At 40.9% G+C, this 20,127-nt stretch overlaps 1 pseudogene across 1 annotated transcript; it reads right to left on the bottom strand.

Annotated features, from left to right (window-relative positions):
* Positions 1 to 14,406: 14,406 nt before the first annotated feature.
* On the bottom strand, positions 14,407 to 15,484 carry LOC308252781 (nascent polypeptide-associated complex subunit alpha-like; annotated as a pseudogene). Its single transcript has 2 exons — positions 15,342 to 15,484; positions 14,407 to 14,959 (listed from the first exon to the last, which is right to left on the bottom strand). The product of its transcript is annotated as a nascent polypeptide-associated complex subunit alpha-like (transcript).
* Positions 15,485 to 20,127: the final 4,643 nt, after the last annotated feature.

Genomic DNA, 20,127 nt, shown 5'->3' with positions numbered 1-20,127 from the left:
CAAGCAGGATTTATACCAGGGATGCAAGGATGGTACAATATCCGCAAATCAATAAACATGATACATCACATAAACAAATTGAGGGGAAAAAATCACATAGTCATATCAATTGATGCAGAAAAAGCATTTGACAAAATCCAACACCCTCTCTTGATAAAAACTCTCAGCAAGGTGGGAATAGAAGGATCATTCCTCAACATCATAAAGGCCACATATGATAAACCCACAGCCAGCAACACACTCAATGGACAAAAACTAAAACCATTTCCCCTAAGAACAGGAACAAGACAGGAATGCCCTCTCTCACCACTCCTGTTTGACATAGTGCTGGAAGTGCTAGCCATTGCTATCAGACAAGAAGAAGGAATAAAAGGCATCCAACATGGAAAAGAAGTAAAACTGTCCTTATTCACAGATGACATGATACTGTACATAGAAAACCCTAATGACTCCATCAAAAAATTATTAGACTTAATAAATGAAGTTGGCAAGGTAGCAGGATACAAAATTAACGCCAAGAAATCTATGGCATTTCTATACACCAATAGTGAACTTACAGAAAGAGAGACTAAAAAAGCAATCACATTTAACATCATACCAAAAAAATTAAGATACCTAGGAATAAACTTAACTAAAGAGGTAAAAGACCTATATGCAAAAAACTACAGGACACTGAAAAAAGAGATTGAGGAAGATATAAACAGATGGAAGAACATACCGTGTTCATGGATTGGTAAAATCAACATCATCAAAATGTCCATTCTACCCAAAGCAATCTATAGATTCAATGCAATCCCCATTAAAATACCAATGGCATATTTCACAGACCTAGAAAGAACTCTCCTAAAATTCATCTGGAATAAAAAAAGACCCCGAATAGCTGCAGCTATCCTGAGAAAGAAGAACAAAGTACGTGGGATCTCAATACCAGATTTCAAGCTGTATTACTAAGCCACTGTTCTCAAAACAGCCTGGTACTGGCACAAGAACAGACATATAGATCAATGGAATAGAATAGAGAACCCAGAAATCGACCTAAACCACTATGCCCAATTAATATTTGACAAAGGAGGCATGAACATAAAATGGAGTCACGACAGTCTCTTCAATAAATGGTGTTGGGAAAATTGGACAGATACATGCAAAAAAATGAAACTAGACCACCAACTTACACCATACACACACACACAAAAAAAAAACTCAAAATGGATAAAGGACTTAAACATAAGATGGGAAACCATAAAAATACTAGAGGAATCCACAGGCAGAGAAATCTCAGACATATGCCGAAAAAACTTCTTCACTGATACTGCTCCTAGGGCAATGGAAAATAAAGAGAAAATAAACAAATGGGACTACATCAAAATAAAAAGCTTTTGCACAGCAAAAGAAACCATCAACAAAACAATAAGAAAGACCACTACATGGGAGAACATATTTGCCAATGTTATCACTGATAAGGGTTTAATCTCCAACATTTACAGGGAACTCATACAACTCCACAAAAAAAAGATAAACAATCCAATCAAGAAATGGGCAATGGACCTAAATAGAAACTTTTCGAAAGAAGACATAAGGAAGGCCAAGAGACATATGAAAACATGCTCAAAGTCACTAATTATCCGAGAGATGCAAATCAAAACGACAATGCGGTATCATCTCACACCTGTCAGAATGGCTATCATCAACAAATCAACAAATGACAAGTGCTGGTGAGGATGCGGAGAAAAAGGAAACTTGGTGCACTGCTGGTGGGAATGCAGATTGGTGCAGCTACTGTGCAGAACAGTATGGAGTTTCCTCAAAAAACTAAAAATGGAACTCCCATTTGACCCAGTGATCCTACTTCTAGAAATATATCCCAGGAAACTAGAAACACCAATCAGAAAGGATATATGCACCCCTATGTTCATAGCAGCATAATTTACCATAGCTAAGATTTGGAAACAGCCTAAGTGCCCATCAGCAGATGAGTGGATTAAAAAACTTTGGTACATCTACACAATGGAATACCATGCTGCGCTAAAAAAGAAGGAATTCCTACCATATGCAACAACATGGGTGGAACTGGAGAGCATTATGCTAAGTGAAATAAGCCAGTCAGAGAAAGATAAGTATCACATGATCTCACTCATTTGTGGAATATAATGAACAACATAAACTGATGAACAAAAACAGTTCCAGCGACAGAGAAACATCGATCAGACCATCAAACCTCAGAGGGAAGGTAGGGGAGAGTGGGGGTAAGGGGGGGAGATCAACCAAAGGACTTGTATGCATGCATATGGGCCTAACTAATGGACACAGACAACAGGGGGGTGAGGGCATGAGCAGGGGGGATGGGAGGGCAATGGGGGGATAAGGACACATATGTAATACCTTAATCAATAAGTTAAAAAAAAAGAAATATCAATGATAAGAGAGAAGCATTGATCAGCTGCCTCCTGTACATCCTCTACTGGGGGTTGAGCCCGCAACCTGGGCGTGTGCCCTTGACTGGAATCAAACCCAGGACCCTTCAGTCTGCAGGCCGACATGCTATCATGCTATCCACTGAGCCAAACCAGCTGGGTCTCTCCATGAACATTTTGAACAGGACCAAATATCAAGGTCTTCTTGGCATAGACCAAATGTTTCCCTGGATGTTTTTGGCAGGGTCAAATGTCTGCTAATCACTAAAATTGGTGGGTGTGTAATGAAAGCAAAAACATAGCTGAACATCCAGATAATTGTGTTTTCTTGAACACCATTTCAGTGTCACCATGGTTGAATTTATACACCTAAAGCTAAGTACTCAGGTGACTTTGTAAAGCAACAAGCGGAGGAAATAGAAAAGAAATGAAAAACAAAGTCAGCTGAAAGCAACAGCCTTAAATCTACTTGGGAACACACTCAGAAGGCCTCTTCTGCAAGCAGTGTATAAGCTTCAACTTCTCAGATTGCTTAAATAAAACTGCATACCACCATAGACGATATCTCCAAATTCATAAGTTAAAGAGAAGACTTAAGCTTAGACAATCATTATTAAAGAGGAAAAAATTTCTCCTCCCCAGATCTCAGCTGAAGGGGCACTTATATACTATTTCAAATGTGTACTATAGATCTCCTACAGAAATCTAGCAGGTGACAGTGTGGAAATTGCTGTTTTCCCTGTAACATTAAGCTTTTAACACTTAAATAGTAAAATGTTTCAATGTTAAGTAGTACTCATAAGAAAAGTTTGTTAAATTTTCTTATTTATCCTTAGAAACAGAATTTTTTTTGTGTGTGTTGGTTATGTTTGCCCTTACTCTCAGCTTTGGGCAAGACACAGCTTTTGGATCATAAATCCAAAAGAAACAGAGGAAATAAAAGTAAAGGCATACACACCTTGTCAAAGAACATAGCTCATTATTTTGACAATGTCGAGTAGAAAGCTAAATTAGCTCATCTAAGAAAAGTTTTACATGTTCTTATGTAACCTGGAGGTTGAACAACTCTTTTTGATGCATCCAAATGCAAATGAATTTATTTTTGTCACCCACTGCCCCTTTAAAATATACTTAGTGAGGGCTCTTCTGCTCACTCAGATAAAATTTGTTCTAGGGAGACTTTACATTTTTACTATTTTAGACACAATTCAGTAATTAGAATGTTTAGTTTCAGATATTAATTATGTCTCTTGAACTTTGATTTAATAGCATATTTTACCACTTACATCAATACCAGCTTGTTTAAGGCTGGAAGCTCTTAGGATTAAAATGATGGGTATAATTGGCTTTTCTATTTACTCATCTAAACTCTCATAAACCGTTTCTCCCACCCTCTTTTCTAGATGTTATTTTTAAGGTAAGGATGGTTCTTACTTTAACAATTATTCAAACCAGGAATCTGACATATTTGGGGAAGGTTTCTCCTGAGGTTCCCTGCTTGCAACTTCTCTCGTGCTTTTCTCTTAACTTCTATTCTAGGTGGTTTTTACTGTTGTTTTATCACATTCCTGAGCTTTGAATATGCACCTTCTGCTTCTTGCTGCTGCATTCCCTCCAGGACTCCAGGTGGCGCTATTGGACAAAAGTCAGAACAGCTTTCTCCACATAGTTCACATTGGCTAGGAGAGAACCCTACATATCCAGGGAGTAGATATATAGGTTGACCCCAACGTAGTATCATTCTCCAAAGAGTCATCATTCTCCAAAGAGTCATTTATTTTGCAAGGGTTCCAAGATAGGAGTCAGATCCTAGTCTGCTCTACCTCCCAAATGAAGGCATCACATATTAAGCTCTCCTTAGATCCATGTCAGAGTCTGCACCCCACAACAATGCTTAAGTAGTGGGAAGAAGAAGGGAAAGGAAAAGATATATCATTTTTATTAAAAATTGTCTTCCTGGCAATAGCTTCTCCCTGCAAATTTTCTCTCCTTCCTTTCTCTCATTTTTTATATACTTGAGGTGAGAGGATCCACAACATTAAGATATACTTACTTTTATAATTTTTTAAATTTGCAATGCATATTCTACAAATGCTGGTTCATCTTGGAATTTCAAATCTATTGTACATTAGAGTCATATACAAAATCTCAAACTTAACAAGGCTATTATACTTTTTTTTTTTTTAAATCCTCCATCGATATTTTTCCATTGATTTTTGAGAGAGTGGAAGGGAGAGGGAGGGACACAGAGAGAGAAACATCGATGTGAGAGAGATACTTTGATTGGTTGCCTCACACAAGGGTCCAACCAGGGCTGAGAATCGAGCATGCAACCAGCGTATGTGCCTTGACCATAACTGGGACCCTTCCGTCTGAGGGCTGACTCTCTATCCACTGAGCCAAACCAGCTAGGGAAACAAGCTGTTATACTTTAAAAATCTTAATTGTATAATAGTTAGATGACATGGCTTCAGAAGGCACCTTGGATATCCAGATGCACTTCTTAGAAGCATTTGAGCATGAAACTCCAGGAGATAAAAGCAAGCATGAAAGAGTCAGTCATAGAGCAAAAAAGGCAACTCGTTCCTGACAGTTAGGATCCTGGATTACATATTTCATTGAAAGAGAGCAAATCTACAGATATAAAATAGATTCCTGAAAGATATGCTCATTTATTTCATTTTTCATTCATTCATAAAAGTAAATATGAATATGTTATATGTAACGAGCTGTGAGCTGCAATACTGTTCAAGAATACCAAACACTAGTCATATTTTCAGAATTAGTTATAATACTTTTTTCATGAGAAGCTCATATAATATCTTCCAAGCTTTCCTATAAAAAAAAAGTGACATTGTAAAATGTGCAAATTGGTATCATAAGCATGCTTGCCTTTTTAATTCCTACCTAATATTATTGATTTAATTTCACTTTTGTAAATTATAATTGTGATTTGTGAAGTGCATTTTTAATTTAATTAGTTATGATTTCCTTGGGTTTTTCAAATGAGAATTCAAGTAAACAGAAATACACAACTCTTGGAAATTACATGAACTTTTAAATCTATAATAATAAAAGCGTAATACGCTAATTAGACCAGTCAGCCAAACAACCTTCAGGATGTTATTCTGGACGAAGCCACAGTGGTGGGGCCGAGGCAGAGGCAGTTAGGGGCAATCAGGCAGGCAGATGAGTGGTTAGGGGCAATCTGGCAGGAAGGCAGAGGGGTTAGGGGCGATCAGGCAGGCAGGCAGGCGAGAAGTTAGGAGCCAGCAGTCCTGGATTGCAAGAGGATACAGGCTGCACTGAGGGCCCCCCCCCTTGCATGATTTTTGTGCACCAGGCCCCTAGTATTAATATAATCATATAAATAGTTACTCATATTACTGAGTCTGTCTATACTCTTTTTTTAAAATATATTTCTTCATTGATTTCAGAGAGGAAGGGAGAAGGAGAGAGAGATAGAAACATCAATGATGAGAGAGAATCATTGATGGCTGCCTCCTGCACGCCCCCTACTGGGGATCAAGCCCGCAACCCAGGCATGTGCCCTTGGCCGGAATCAAACCTGGGATCCTTCAGTCCGCAGGCTGATGCTCTATCCACTGAGCCAAGTCGGCTAGGGCTGTCTATACTCTTATAGCCTTTTGTATGTGTGTGTTTGGGGTTAGTTGGGAGTCAAAGAATAGCTTGTTATTTCAGTTGTCATGTTATTCTGTCTGGTCACATAATTTTCACAGCAGATCATCGCCTCCCATTAGCAGTATCACATGAATTTGCATGTTTGTTTTTTTTTTTAATCTTTATTGTTGAAAGTATTACATATGTCCCTCTTTTTACCCCACTGACCCCTTCTAGCGGGCCCCCACCTCCCATTCCCATCCCAGGCCTTCACTACACTATCGTCTATGTCCATGAATTATGCATATATGCATACAAGTTCTTTGGAATTTAAATTAATAATATATAACAAACAAATTAATTTACATTAGAAAATTCCAATTACCAAAATTATGATATTTTCTAGTGAATTGCTTCTGCTCCACTTCTTTTATTCAGGGTATTTGAAAGTCAAGTCACTAACAGGAGAACTGTTCTAACAATGATGGATACCTAAGCTAGGTTTGAGCAACCTAATTTCTCACCCTAAGAATGTATGACTAGGACGAGCTTCTTATGGATTGGTCATGGAATGAAAGACATAAAGCCATGAGAACTATGAACTGGTAACTTTTATCAACCATGAATATAGATAATCAGAAGAGTAGTCTGGAGAAAAGAAAGACTAGAGCAGCAGAAGAGAAAGATAAGAAGTAAAAGATGGAAATGTAATTCTAAGTGCTCTTAATCACATGGCTCTAATCCAGCCGTGGGCAAACTATGGCCCGCGGGCTGGATCCGGTCCGTTCGGCTGTTCTATCCGGCCCGCGGAGCCGAAAGAGCGGAGGGTTCTCTTGCTCTCCCCTCCGCTCCTTTACTTTGAATTTATATTAGTTCACACAAACACTCCATCCATGCTTTTGTTCTGGCCCTCCGGTCCAGTTTAAGAACCCATTGTGGCCCTCGAGTCAAAAAGTTTGCCCACCCCTGCATCCCTTCCTTAGTGCCCCTTGTCTTTGTGTTCCATGAGATGCTACTATGCCCTTAAAATATATATATTTTTTACTGTCTTGCCTTTACTTTCTTGCATTCACTCTATTATTTTCAACCTAAGAGGGCAAGCTAATTGTAATCTAAGCTTTGAATAAAAGCCTAGAAAATAAAATTTATCTACAGCAACATGCTTACCAGATCCACGGTGTGACTCTGGGCAAATTCCTTAATCTGTCTTGTATAAAATGCAAGCAATAGTATTCCTACCTTTTGTGGCAATTAAGCCAATTAATACATGTCAGATGCTTAAAAGAGTGCATTTATATAGTAAGCATTATATGTGTTGACTCTTGTTTGTACCATCCTCATTTTGTAAGAATTTTAAATTTGTTTATCAGTTCCATATAACATGCCACATTTTAATGCAGCAGGAAGCAATAGAGTCCATGTGATGGTACTAGTTTCTTTTCCTATGGGAGTCAGTTAACAGTGCTTTTTTAAGGTGGGGGAGTGGGATAAAGGAGAACATGTTAAATAACTACTCATAAATCAGTGTTTTACCTGACAGATACAAACTTATTTTTTAAAAGTAAATCTTTTAAAAAATTGCCACGTTTTAGGTTGCTGTTTCTAATATGTACCCCCTTGTCATTCAAATAACCCTCAATAGTTATAAGGTTGAAAAGTAACAATTTTTAAATAGGTCACAATTCCTCTCCCTGGTTTTATGTTCAACACCACCTGCTGCTTTAATATAAAAAGACATTGAAAATGAAAATAGTTCACTATTAATGAAACATGTAGTCAAGGTCACAGTAAGTTCTTGTCCGCAATGAAGTACTTCCTTTAGATCCAGGGCCTTCCCTTGAAGAACTGATGTGTTCAGCTTTAAATAATAAACTAAATTGGTCTTGTGTCAGAATGTAGGCCAGGTGGCCAGAAAGATAACATGACAACTTTAGGAAGGAATTTCCCACTCCTTCATACCTTATGAACTAATTCTTTCATTCCTCCTCAAATGCTGGCAGGCAAAGCAGGAGTGTTCTGAGAGCATAGGAGGAAAAAAGAACATTCCAGCACATTATGGCAAACTTATGAATGAATATAGCCATACATTTCTAAAGCCAGTCCAAAGTGTTGCCCCTTATTCTTTTTTGAAAAGACTATATATATGTGTGTGTATATACATATACATATACATATACATATACATATACATATACATATACATATACATATACATATACATGTGTGTGTATATATATATATGTGTGTGTGTGTATGTATGTGTGTATATATATATACATATATATATATATATATATATATATATATATATATAGTTTAACTATATATTTACATGTATATTTTTCTCCTGAATAAGCAATGTGAATAAAGAATCTAGGGATCCTACTTCTAAGCTGCTCAAATTATGATGTTTGTCATAATTGGAGTAAAATTTAAAATTACTCAGAATAATACTAAATTATATAAAAAAGATTTATGTTATATATTAAGCTAACATTTTCTTTGTCCAAAGGAAGTTGCTTGGAGATTTATGAAATTGGCATCAATTGCTGTATGCAGTCCTGTCTGTAGAATTGTCGTACTTGTAATATTTCTCTGATGGGGGCTCATGCAGTGTTCCTCCTCTGTAAAATACACGGACTGAAAATGAAGTGTGTCTGTGGCCATAGATGTTCAATTTGCACCCAGGCTGCTTGGACTACGGATCCCCAAGGAGGGGATTCCCCAGAAGCTGGGGCCCTATTAGTTTTATATTGCTGTTATAAAAATTACCACAAACGTAGAGGCTTAAAACCAGACACATTTCGTATCTTAGAGTTATGTAGGACTAGTCTACACAGGTTTCACCAAGCTAACAGCAAGGGGTTGGCAGGGCTGTGTTCTTGCCTGGAAGTTCTGGGGGAGAATTCATTTCCTTGTCATTTTCAGCTTTCAGAGTCGACCCTCAAGTCCTGACTCAAGGGCCCCTTTCTCCAAAGTCAAAAGAGCAGATTGAATCCTTCTCACATGAATCTGACTTCCTCTTCTACATTGCTCTTCCTCTTTAAGTGGTAACATTGGGCCCACCCACGTAATCTAGAATAATCTCATGTTAAGGTCAGCTGTTTGGCAAATTTAATTCCACCTGCAACTTTAGTTGCCTTTTGTCATGTAACAGATCATATTCACAGGTTCCTGGGATTAGGAAGTGGATATCTTGGGGTGAGAACATGCATTGTTCTGTCTCTTGAAGGGACAATGTTTACTTTCTGTGTTGTTTAGGTGATGCTGTTCAATGCTAGTTTTCATAGAAAGGATAATCAATTTAATAAATAAATATCACCTTTTGATAAAAAGTTACACTAATGGATATAAAATGGAATCATTACTTGGTAGTTATGTAAGAGGCTGGTTACTGTCAATGAAGTGATAGTCATTATTGGAAAAAATTTCATTTTGAAGTGGAATGAATAGCAAACTGTGGATGCAATTTACTCTATTTATTGAAAAACAAAATAATGAATGTTATATGAAGCATTCGTGATTCCTTTGATGAACTCAGTTTGGCAGTCTTCTAAACAAACAAGCAGATGTTGAATATGGCCACATGATAAAACCAATGGGAGTTGTTTAAAGACACACAACTAAGGTAAGTTAAAGGGGATGTAGGAAAACTAAACACAATGTTGAATCAGGCAAACAAAATAAATCAGTTGATAATTTTAGATTGAAAATCAATGTTATTTTCTTTAAATACCTTAACAAAGCATGTATCTAGCTAAGAAATAGATGAACACAACACTTCAGTTTTAGAATTTCCATTTTTGAGAATCACTTCAAATTAGGTATTATTTTAGTAGATATATATAAAAAGTAAGCATTTCTAGTAACCTTGTATAGCAACATTTTAGGTTTTCTGCTCATTATAAGCTAATTGTGAGCATTTACTATATATGAGAAACAAATATTTTATACACTTTAATTCATGTAGTCTTCAAAGAATTAACATTAGGAAGTCAATATTAACTCCATTTTATAAATTTAGACACTGAAACACAGAACGGTTAAATAACTTATTTAGGAATGCAGTAAAAATTAGATCTGGCATTTCTGACCCACATGCCCTGGCTCCACAACCTGAATTATTAAGTGGTACTCTCCTGCCTTCTAATGTGGGTCACATGCATATCTTTTCCCTCTTATATGTAAGGTGGCTTACAGTTCCTGCTGTTGAGTTTTGAGCAGCTATTCTGCAGATATATATCATATAGATAAACTATACTATCCTATATAATAAAAGTGTAATATGCTAAGTGTCCAACCATTCATTAGACCATTCGTTCGACTGTTCCACCAGTCTCTATGACCCGCACTGACCATCAGGGTGCAGACGCTCCAACCTGTAGGTTAGCTTGCTGCTGGGGTTGGCTGATCAGGACTGGGTGAGATGGGGCAGACACACCCTGGAGCCCTCCTGCAGTCCCTCCTTGGCTGACCAGGCCCCATTGTTCCCAATTGGGACTAGACGAGATGGCCCCGATCAGCCCTGATCCCTGGCCAGGCTGAGGAATCCCACTGGTGCACGAATTCGTGCACCAGGCCTCTAGTATTATAAATGACATATAAGATATACTACATAATATATGTATGTTATGCATCTAACTACTTATTTTCAACCTCAAAAAAATAAAGACAACATGCCTTCCAAATGTATACAGCACATAAGCTTTCCACAGTTGAGAAAGAACAAAAATTTCACCTGATGGCAATCTACTGAGGCTGGCTTGGTATTATTAGAATTGGGACTGGATGTGCATACTTGCCATCACTCTTATTCAGTGTATAATATACAAGCTCAATATGATCATATATTAGTTGTCTATTGCTTTAACAAAGCAATAGACAACTAATATATGGATAGAACATCATTTATTTTACAGTCCAGACTAGATTAGCTGGGCCCTCTGCTCAGAGTCTCCCCAGGCTAAAATCAATGCATTGGCAGGGACTGGAAGTCCTTTTCCAAACCCATTGATTACTGGCAGCATTAATTTCCTTGTAATTTGATAGCACCAGAGGTCTTCAGCTCTAAGAAGCTACCCATTGTTTTGGGCCCACATGGTCTTCAGAGCATGGTAGCCAGTTTTCTCTGGGCTAATGGGGAACATCTTTCTGATGCTTCGCTTTCTTTTAAAGTCAGCCCCACCCAGGAAAATCTTCCTCTTGATTAAGTAAAAGGGAACTGATTAGTGACCTAATCACAGGACTGACATCTCATCATAAACTCAAGAGGAGAAGATTCCACACAGGGTACATCAATCAGGAGCAGGAAATTGGGGTGTCTTAGAATTCTGTCTACCGCAGATCATTTTCTCAAATTTGATACAAACATTATAAACCTTCCTTCATCCAGGTGACCTTATTAAAAACGGATTTAAATATTAAAAATCAGCAATAATGGGTGTAGTTTTAATGTCCAGTTGCATGCTTTTCATGTGCTTTTCAAATGTAAAATGCTAACATATATTTTGTCTACTTAAAAATAGTGTCTTTTACCTCTGCAGATGTTTCCACCATTGAATATCTCCATTCCTATTCTATGCCAAACTGTCTCTTGACAACTTAAGTATGAAAAATAAATACTTGTGTTTATTTTGTAAAATTTTGTGGTACATATTTTAATGCTGAATTTTATATGTAATTAACATATTTTAACATATTTAATGTTGAGACTTTATTCTGTTTAAAAATAAAAAAATAATCTATGTTAATGAAAAATGAACACAATAGCTTAAGTGAGATATAAAACTTCTAAGAATTTAAGGGATTAAATGTATGTTACTTAATAAAAAATTCTCATGCTTTATAAAGGATAGCTAAAGGACCATAGGTGCCTCAAAATATTAGAAAAATCTAATCATTCTTCGGAAGTCTTTGAGAGTGAGAAACAAGTTCAGTTTAGCATGAGTAATTAAAAAAATAAAAAATATTGTCATCTTTTAGATTTTTGTTTCCAGTCTTCAAAGATATTTTCCCAAGTTGAATAAATTCTTTCTCTGACTGTTAATTGTATGCTCACTTTTTGGATGCCAGTGGGAAATAGGGCAGCAAGGAATATTTTCCAGGTTCACGGCAGGAAACAAAATAACATTAGCTGAAATGTGGAATTGTTTTCCCCACTGGGACTGGGAAAGCCTTATGTATTTTAGCACCTTCTGTGATAACTTTTAGAATTTGGTATGCCACATTACAAATTTTACCTGGTGGCAGTCTACTGAGATGACATATGGCCACAGCAGATGCTTGGCAACAACTTGACCTGGGACTGGAAGTTCATTGAAAGATAAGCAACATTAGCACTCCTCTATATAGTTGATAATTTGAATAAAATATATCTACTTATTATTCAGAGAGCATTATCTTGGACTTTTGGAGGATGCATGTTGTTTATAACAACAAAGCTTGAATAATTTGTATTGTTCAAAGAAGATAATTGATCCTCGTGAAACAATATTAATTCTCACATTTAATTATCTGTTTATCAGTGGCCTGGTGCATGAAATTCATGCACTGGGGGGGGGGGGTCCCTCAGCCCAGCCTGCACCCTCTCCAATCAGGGATCCCTTGGGGGATGTCCGGCTGCCGGTTTAGGATTGGGCCTAAACCGGCAGTAGGACATCCCTCTCGCAATCTGGGACTGCTGGCTCCTAACTGCTCACCTGCCTGCTGGCCTGATCTCCCTAACTGCTCTCCCCTGCTGGCCTGATCCCCCTAACTGCTCTCCCCTGCTGGTCTGATCGACCCTAACCACCTCTGCCTTGGCCCCAACATCATGGCTGTGTCTGAAAGGACGTCTGGAAGGTCATCTGGAAGTTGTTCGGTCTAATTAGCATATTACCCTTTTATTAGTATAGATTGATTTCAGAGAGGGAGGGAGATAGAAACATCAACGATGAGAGAGAATCATTGATTGGCTGCCTCCTGCACACCCCACACTGGGGATCAAGCCCACAACCCAGGCATGTGCCCTGACCAGGAATTGAACTCCCAGACCTTCAGTCCTCAGGCAGAGGCTCTATCCACTGAGTAACACCAGCCAGGGCTACACTTTCCCTTTCCACTGGGACGAGTTCTATCTGCTGGAGCTGAAACATTGAAGCTGTTTTACTGGGGCAGAGTGGAGTGCACTGGGCAGCTCAGGGCAGAGTGGGGTGCACTGGGTTGGAGCAGGTGGAGCCCCCAAAAGCTGGAGAGAGGCCTCGTTTAACAGCCGCACTGTTTCATGGCTGTGCTGCCTCGCAGTTGAGCAGCCGCACTGTTGGGCTGTGCCACAGTCAGCGGGAGCTTACACACTGAGCTGTCTGCACCAATAGCTTCCTCCGCACCACACCCCCAAGCTGGGGGCTCCTCTTAGGATTGAAGTGACACTGACCACCCTTGGTTGGTAGCCTAATCGGCCACCTTGGAAAGAGAAATGGGGAATCCTGATATTACGTGAACGCTCCAGTTTCTTAAGTTGGCAACTAATGCAAACTTCAGATGTTTGGGCCAAACCGGAGGGGTGGTCAGGCCTGGTGTCCAGGCCACTGGGCGGCACTGGGCTCCTCTGCAATGGATTGGTGGCAGGGGGCCAACCCAAACCCTCCACCTCCTGACCATGGCCTCCACCCGGGGTGCAGGCCACAGCCCCCACCACCATCCAAGCTGCCATCCAGGTGCACCCATGCTGGACCAAACCATCGCCTAGTGCGGGGTGGGGGCACGCTGCTGTTGGATGGAGCCATCGCTGAGCAAGTGGGGGAGCTCCCGGCACGAGCACCCCTCCCCGTGGAGCCATCTGTTGCCTTGAAGCTGCTGCTCCAAACCGTGCTGCGGGCTGCGGGGAGAGTCACGCATGGGGAGCCAGTGCTGAGCTGCCACGGAGGATAGAACGGAGGGCGGAACACCATCTTGAGGCTCCGCTGTTGGGGTGTCTTCACCCAGAGCCCGCGCCCCCTAGATCCCAGGCTGGTAGGCCGAGAGGTGGGTCCGTTTTCCCGGATCCTGGGGCTGGGCGCTGAGGCGGGACCCAAAGCCTTCACGGGCGGTTTGCAGGAGCCTGGCTGCAGGTCCTGCTCGGGTTGGGCATGGAGTTGCATTTTGTCACCGTGCATTGGGCGGGGGAGTATTGAGCAGAGCTCAGCCCAGCTGTAAGGGAACCCTAGACGTCTGGGCAGGTGAAGGGGGTGGGGGTGCGCTTGGGTAATTCCGACGTCACCCCACTTGTTTTTTGTTTTGTTTTTTTCCATCCCACAAGAAGCCAAAACTTTATTAATGATAGAAACAGTACAAATTTCAAACCAAGCTGCAGTAACTCTATTGAAACACACACAAAAAGGTGCTCCTGTTTAGATGGTTACAGTGCTAATTCCATAATAGCATTTCCAATATCATTACTGTTGTTCTTCAGGACTGCCTTTGCTCTTGACACATTTGCTTGTGACATGACCAATTCTATGTCCTTAACGTCCATACCTGTCTCATCAGTCTCTTCCTCTTCACTCTCCTCTTGTACAGTTGGAGTCTGTGTTTTCTTGAATGTTTGAGAGAGCTTCACCTTGAACTTTGGATTTCTCAGCAGCTGCTAGCTGTGCTTGCTGAGATAAATCCTCAATCTTGGCTTCCCCCAAAACGATATGGGTATCTGAAGCAGGGCTCTTGCAGACATCTGGTTTTGTGATGACAAAGAGGATATTCTTAGATTTCCGTATGGTGACCCTAGTAACCCCTGTAACCTGTCCAAGACCCAGTTTGGACACAGCCTCCCGCACCTTCTTTTCACTCCGGCTCTGTTTTGCTTTACTGACTGCTTCTTCGTCGGGGCTTGTGTGGGTGCCTGTGTGGAATCTTGTTTTTCGAGCTCTGGTTCTGACTCATCACTCGCAGATGGGGCTGTGGCTACTCGTGCTCTGTAGCAGGGCCGGTTTCTGTGGCTTCACCAGGCATTTCTTCTTTCACGCTCCTCTTCACTCCGCAGAGAGCGGACTTCCCATTTCCCAGGGGTTCGTCTTATTCCACGTTTGCAATCCCACACGGGCAGCAATCGGCACTGCGTTCGCACCCTGAGCGGGGAGCCCGGGCTGGCTCCCACCATGGGAGGCTACTCTGAGCCACCTCCCTCCCACCGCTCACGCCGCCTGGGCTGGACCTCCAGGACTCCCGTTTGCCGACTTTTGGGAATCAAGAGGGAAAAGAGGGTGCCTCAAGCCACAAACACTCATCACAATAAGAACGACGTGTGCGTGTGTGGAGCGGGAGGGGGGCAGATTTCCAAGGCCGTGACCCCTTAACCTCCTACTGTTACCCTGAAGCTGTTCCCAACAGCAGACATGCTTCGCTTCAGCCCCCAACACCGCAAAGGCTCCCATCACGCCAGCCCCGGACTGACAGCCCGGCCTGCGGCCCTTCTGCCCCGCTTTTACCAGGACACCCATCGCAGACCCCATTTTGTCCGGAGAAACCAAAGCCACAATTCCCAGGGCCGAGTAGGAACCGGGGGCCACACAAAGCCTCTAACTCTCTTTAGGTCTCAGTCCCCGGGGTGGCTTAGGCCGCGAGAAAGGCGGATGGTTGGGATAGAGAAACAGCGAAGACACAACTTACTGTGCGGGCAGCGTGGAACCAAGATCCCCACTTGGTTTTAACCGCGAACCTGCCTTAGGGCGCGGACAGGCCTGGAAGGTCTTTTGTCCTTCTGTCTGCTCACATTCAAGTGCCTAGCGCTATGTAAGTGGACATGGAGTGCCTGGTTGGTCGTCCCTCTGGTCGCTTGGTCATCAGTTTTTATGTTTTTACTACCTTCCTTCCCTGTGCAGTGATCACACTTCATCTGGAGCAGGGCGGGCTCTAGGGGCCTTGTGGAGCATCCAGGGCGGGGAAGCGGCCTCAGTGCCCGAGGCCGAGTTCCAGGAGACCCGCAGTGCTGTCGGGATCATGCCAGCAGCACTGGTCCGTTGGTGCCTGGCCTGTCCTCTTGAGATTGACCCTGCAGGACTACTGAGGGAGCCAGTCCCCAGTTCTGCCCCGCCTCTGCTACGGGTTGATTGGAGTCTGAGGGCCAGGAGGAGGGACCAAGAGGTCTGCCTTCCGCCCCTCGCCAGTCTCCGCTGCCACTGATTGACCCGCTCCTGCAGCTCCCTAGCCTGGCGTTTGGTCGAGCATTTGGTCGTTTTGGACGTTACAGACCCTGCGTTTATCCTATCTAATAAAAGAGTAATATGCAAATTAACCATCACTCTGCTACACCCACAAGCCACGCCCACCAGGTAATCAGGAGCTAGTATGCAAATTAACCCCAACCAAGATGGCTGCGGCCACAGAGAGCAGGAGGGAGGCTTGGGTTTCCCTGGTGATGGAGGAAGCCAAGCTTACCCCACACCCTGGCCAGCCCACTCCAGGCTACAAAGTTTCAATTATAGAAGGTAAATAAATCCCAACAAAAATGGCGACAGCCACATAACTGGAGAGAGCAGGAGGCTAGGGTTGCCCCTGGCCATGGAGGAAGCCAAGCTTCTGCAGCCCTGGCCTGTTTTGGCCTCCGCTTAAAGCTACAAAGTTTCAATTATAGAAGATAAATAAATCCCAACAGAAATGACTGCCGCCACAGAGCGAGCAGGAGGCTTGACTCCGCTCCAGGCTACAAAGTTTCAATTGTAGAAGATAAATAAACCCCAGATCCCAGGGCCTCCGCTTGGGTAGCCAGGGGGTGTGGCCAGCCTGTAAACCACCACAGGCCCCTCGCCCAGGCCACCTCACACCCCAAGGGAACCCCAACCCTGATCTGGGACACCTTTTAGGGCAAACCAGCTGGCCCCCACCCACACACCAGGCTTCTATCCTATCTAATAAAAGAGTAATATGCAGATTGACCATCACTCCAACACACAAGATGGCTGCCCCCATGTGGTCAAAGATCCTGCCCCCATGTGGATACAAGATGGCCACCACAAGATGGCCAGCAGGGGAGGGCAGTTGGGAGGGACCAGGCCAGCAAAGGAGGGAAGTTGGGGATGACCGGGCCTACAGGGAAGGGCATTTGGGGGGGACCCAGGCCTTCAGGGGAGAGCAGTTGGGGGGGACCAGGCCTGCAGGGGAGGGCAGTTAGGGGCAAACAGGCTGGTAGGGGAGGGCAGTTAGGGGCAAACAGGCTGGTAGGGGAGCAGTTAGGCATCAATCAGGCTGTCAAGGGTGTGGTTAAGGGGTGATCAGGTTGGCAGGCAGAAGCAGATAGTGGCAATCAGGAAGGCAGGCAGGCTGTGCTGAGGCACACCCCCCCCCCCCCGTGCACGAATTTCATGCACCAGGCCGCATATATATATATATATATATATATATATATATATATTAGGATAACCTAGTTCTCTAATATTTAGAATATCATTTTCAAGACACAGTGCAATCAACCCAAGCCACCACAATCCTTTTATCTTTATTATAGTTTTGCCTTTCCCAGAATCTCCTATAATTGGAATCTATTGTGTGTAACCATGTCAGTCTAGCTTCTTTTACTTAGCAATATGCATTTAAACTTATCTATATCTCATGACTTGATAGCTCATTTCTTTTCATTGCTGAATGATATTCAATTTTTATTGTGTTTATTCATTCTCCTATTGAAGGACATCTTGGTTGTCTCCAAATTTGAAAATTTTGAGTCAAGGTGCTCTAAACGTTCCAAGGAGTTATTTTGTGTGTATGTGGATATATATGTCTTCAAATCAGTTGAATAAATATCTACAAGTATAATTGCTGGATCACATGGTAAAACTATGCTTAGTTTTGTAAGAAACTGTCAAACTGTCTTCCAAATTGACACCATTTTGCATTCTCATCAGCAATGAATGAGGATTCCATTGCTCTGCACTTTCTTATGTACATTCTACTTCTCTTATAAACCTTAAAATTCAGTTACTATTTTTCTTTAGGCAGTCATTCTTTTAAAAAACAATTTAAAGAGAAAAATATCCTTTTATATTTACTTACATATTCCCATTTCTATTCTCTTTGGTAAGTTACATGGAACTGAGTTTCTATTTGCTATACATTTCTTTAGCCATAATAACTTCTTTTAAGTACATCTTGTGATATAGGTCTCTTGGTGGCAAATCTCTCAGAACTGGTTTACCTAAAATATTTCTTTATTTTTCCCCATTTTTGAAGGCTATTTTCAATAAATATGGAGTACTGGATTGAATTTTTAAACATTTATTCTGGCATGTTAGTATTTTATTTATTTGTCTATAGCATAGTTTCAAAAGAGAATCAATAGTATTTCCTTTCTCTCACACTCGCCCCTGTGTTTATATGTATTTTTTTTTCTTAGATGCTTTTAATATATTTTTTTTTCTGGTATTCAGCAATTTGACTATGATGTGCCTAGGTATAGGTTCCTGTTATTTGTATTTTGTTAGACAGATAGTCTTCTTGGACCCATGAGTTGATATTTTCATGAAATCTGAAATATTTTTAGCTATTATTTCCTCAAACATTTTTTTTTCCTTTCTGGTCTTCCACAACAATCCCAAATGCATACTAGATGGAAGATTGCTTGATATCACTCGGGCTTTTATTGTCTGTTTATTTTTCTGTTTATTTCCCCCCCCCACCCTGTTTTTAATTTAGAGAATTTCTCTTGGTCTGTCTTCAAGTTTACTAATCTTTAGTAATCTACTATTAAGCTAATCCAGTGAATTCTTCATTTCAGATATTGCCTTTTCCAATCAAATTTTTATTTGATATATTTTTAGAGTTTTAATTTTTCTACTAAAATTCCCCATTGCTTCTCTCATTATGCTAATTTTTTCATACTCTCTTTAACATTTTTAATCACTTGATGCTAATTTCAACAACTTTGTATCTCTACTTGTGTTTCTTTTGACTACCTTTTCCCTGGTTATTAGTCCTATTATTCTGCTTCTTATCTATGAAATTTTATTGTATGCTGAACATTGTGAATTCTATAAAGTTGAGAACAAATTTTATTGTTTTCATTAAATATTCTTGAGTGGGGTCTTTCTGGGGGGTCAGTTCACTTAATAATGGGTCAGCTTTATCTGTTGCATATGTGGTTTTAGCTTAATTGGGGTAGGCCTATAAGACCTCTCATTTGAGTCACCTTAATTCCTAGGCATGGCCTTTCAAAGGGTTAACTGGATGCCTGTTGTGTTTAAATAGGTCTCTGGACTATCTGTTTGATATTCTTATATGCCCCCAGAATACTGTACAGTTTCCATTGCCCCAAGTAATTTTTCTCTGTCAACTGATGGAGATTTACACTGCACATTTACAATATATTATATGGTCAAGAACGTAAGAAAACTCCTCTACAAATTGGGCTTTCTTCTCTGCTCAAGACCCTTCTCTCTGGTATTTTGTCACACAAATCCCAGGCAACCTTACAGCTATGAGCTCCATGTTCTACATTCTCAACTCTTAAAAAAATTAAAATTGATTTGAAAAAGAGAGAGAAAAAGAGAGAGAGGTTTATTGTTCCACTTATTTATAAATTCATTGGTTTATTTTTGTATATGTCCTGACCAGGGATTGAACCTCCAAACCTGGTGCACTGGGACAAGGAACATTCTTCAAGACCTCCGTACTTAACTTCAGCACCAGTTTCCTACTCCACTGAAATCTGGAAAGCACCTCTAGTCAGAATGCTGGGATCACCTTAGTGACTTTTTTTTTTCAGATATCATAAAGCAATGTTGCCTATGCCCAACATCTGAAAATGTCTCTTTGTTATATTGTTATATACCTCTATTGGTGGCGGGGTGGGGTGTGGAGAGCTAGTCTGGTGCCATTATATCCTGAAACAGAAATCCCACAGAGACAAATTGAGACAAATTTTGACTTCTACCAGAGATAACTCAATTTTCAAAAATTTAAGTGTTTTGCTCAAGGTTATAAATCATCACTGTATCAGAGTCACATATCCCAAAGTATCGGCTGCCCACAGTAGCCTTACAAGAATATGCTTCCACTTCAGTTAAATGGGTCTCCCTCAGCTTCTTAGAATCTATCTATCTATCTATATATATATATATATATATATATATATATATATATATATATATAG

The sequence above is a fragment of the Plecotus auritus genome, assembly GCF_963455305.1.
Source record: "Plecotus auritus genome assembly, chromosome: 7".
NCBI classification, from domain to species: Eukaryota; Metazoa; Chordata; class Mammalia; order Chiroptera; family Vespertilionidae; genus Plecotus; species Plecotus auritus.
Note: the sequence above shows the minus strand (reverse complement) of the source record. Positions and strands in the feature narration are given on the sequence as shown.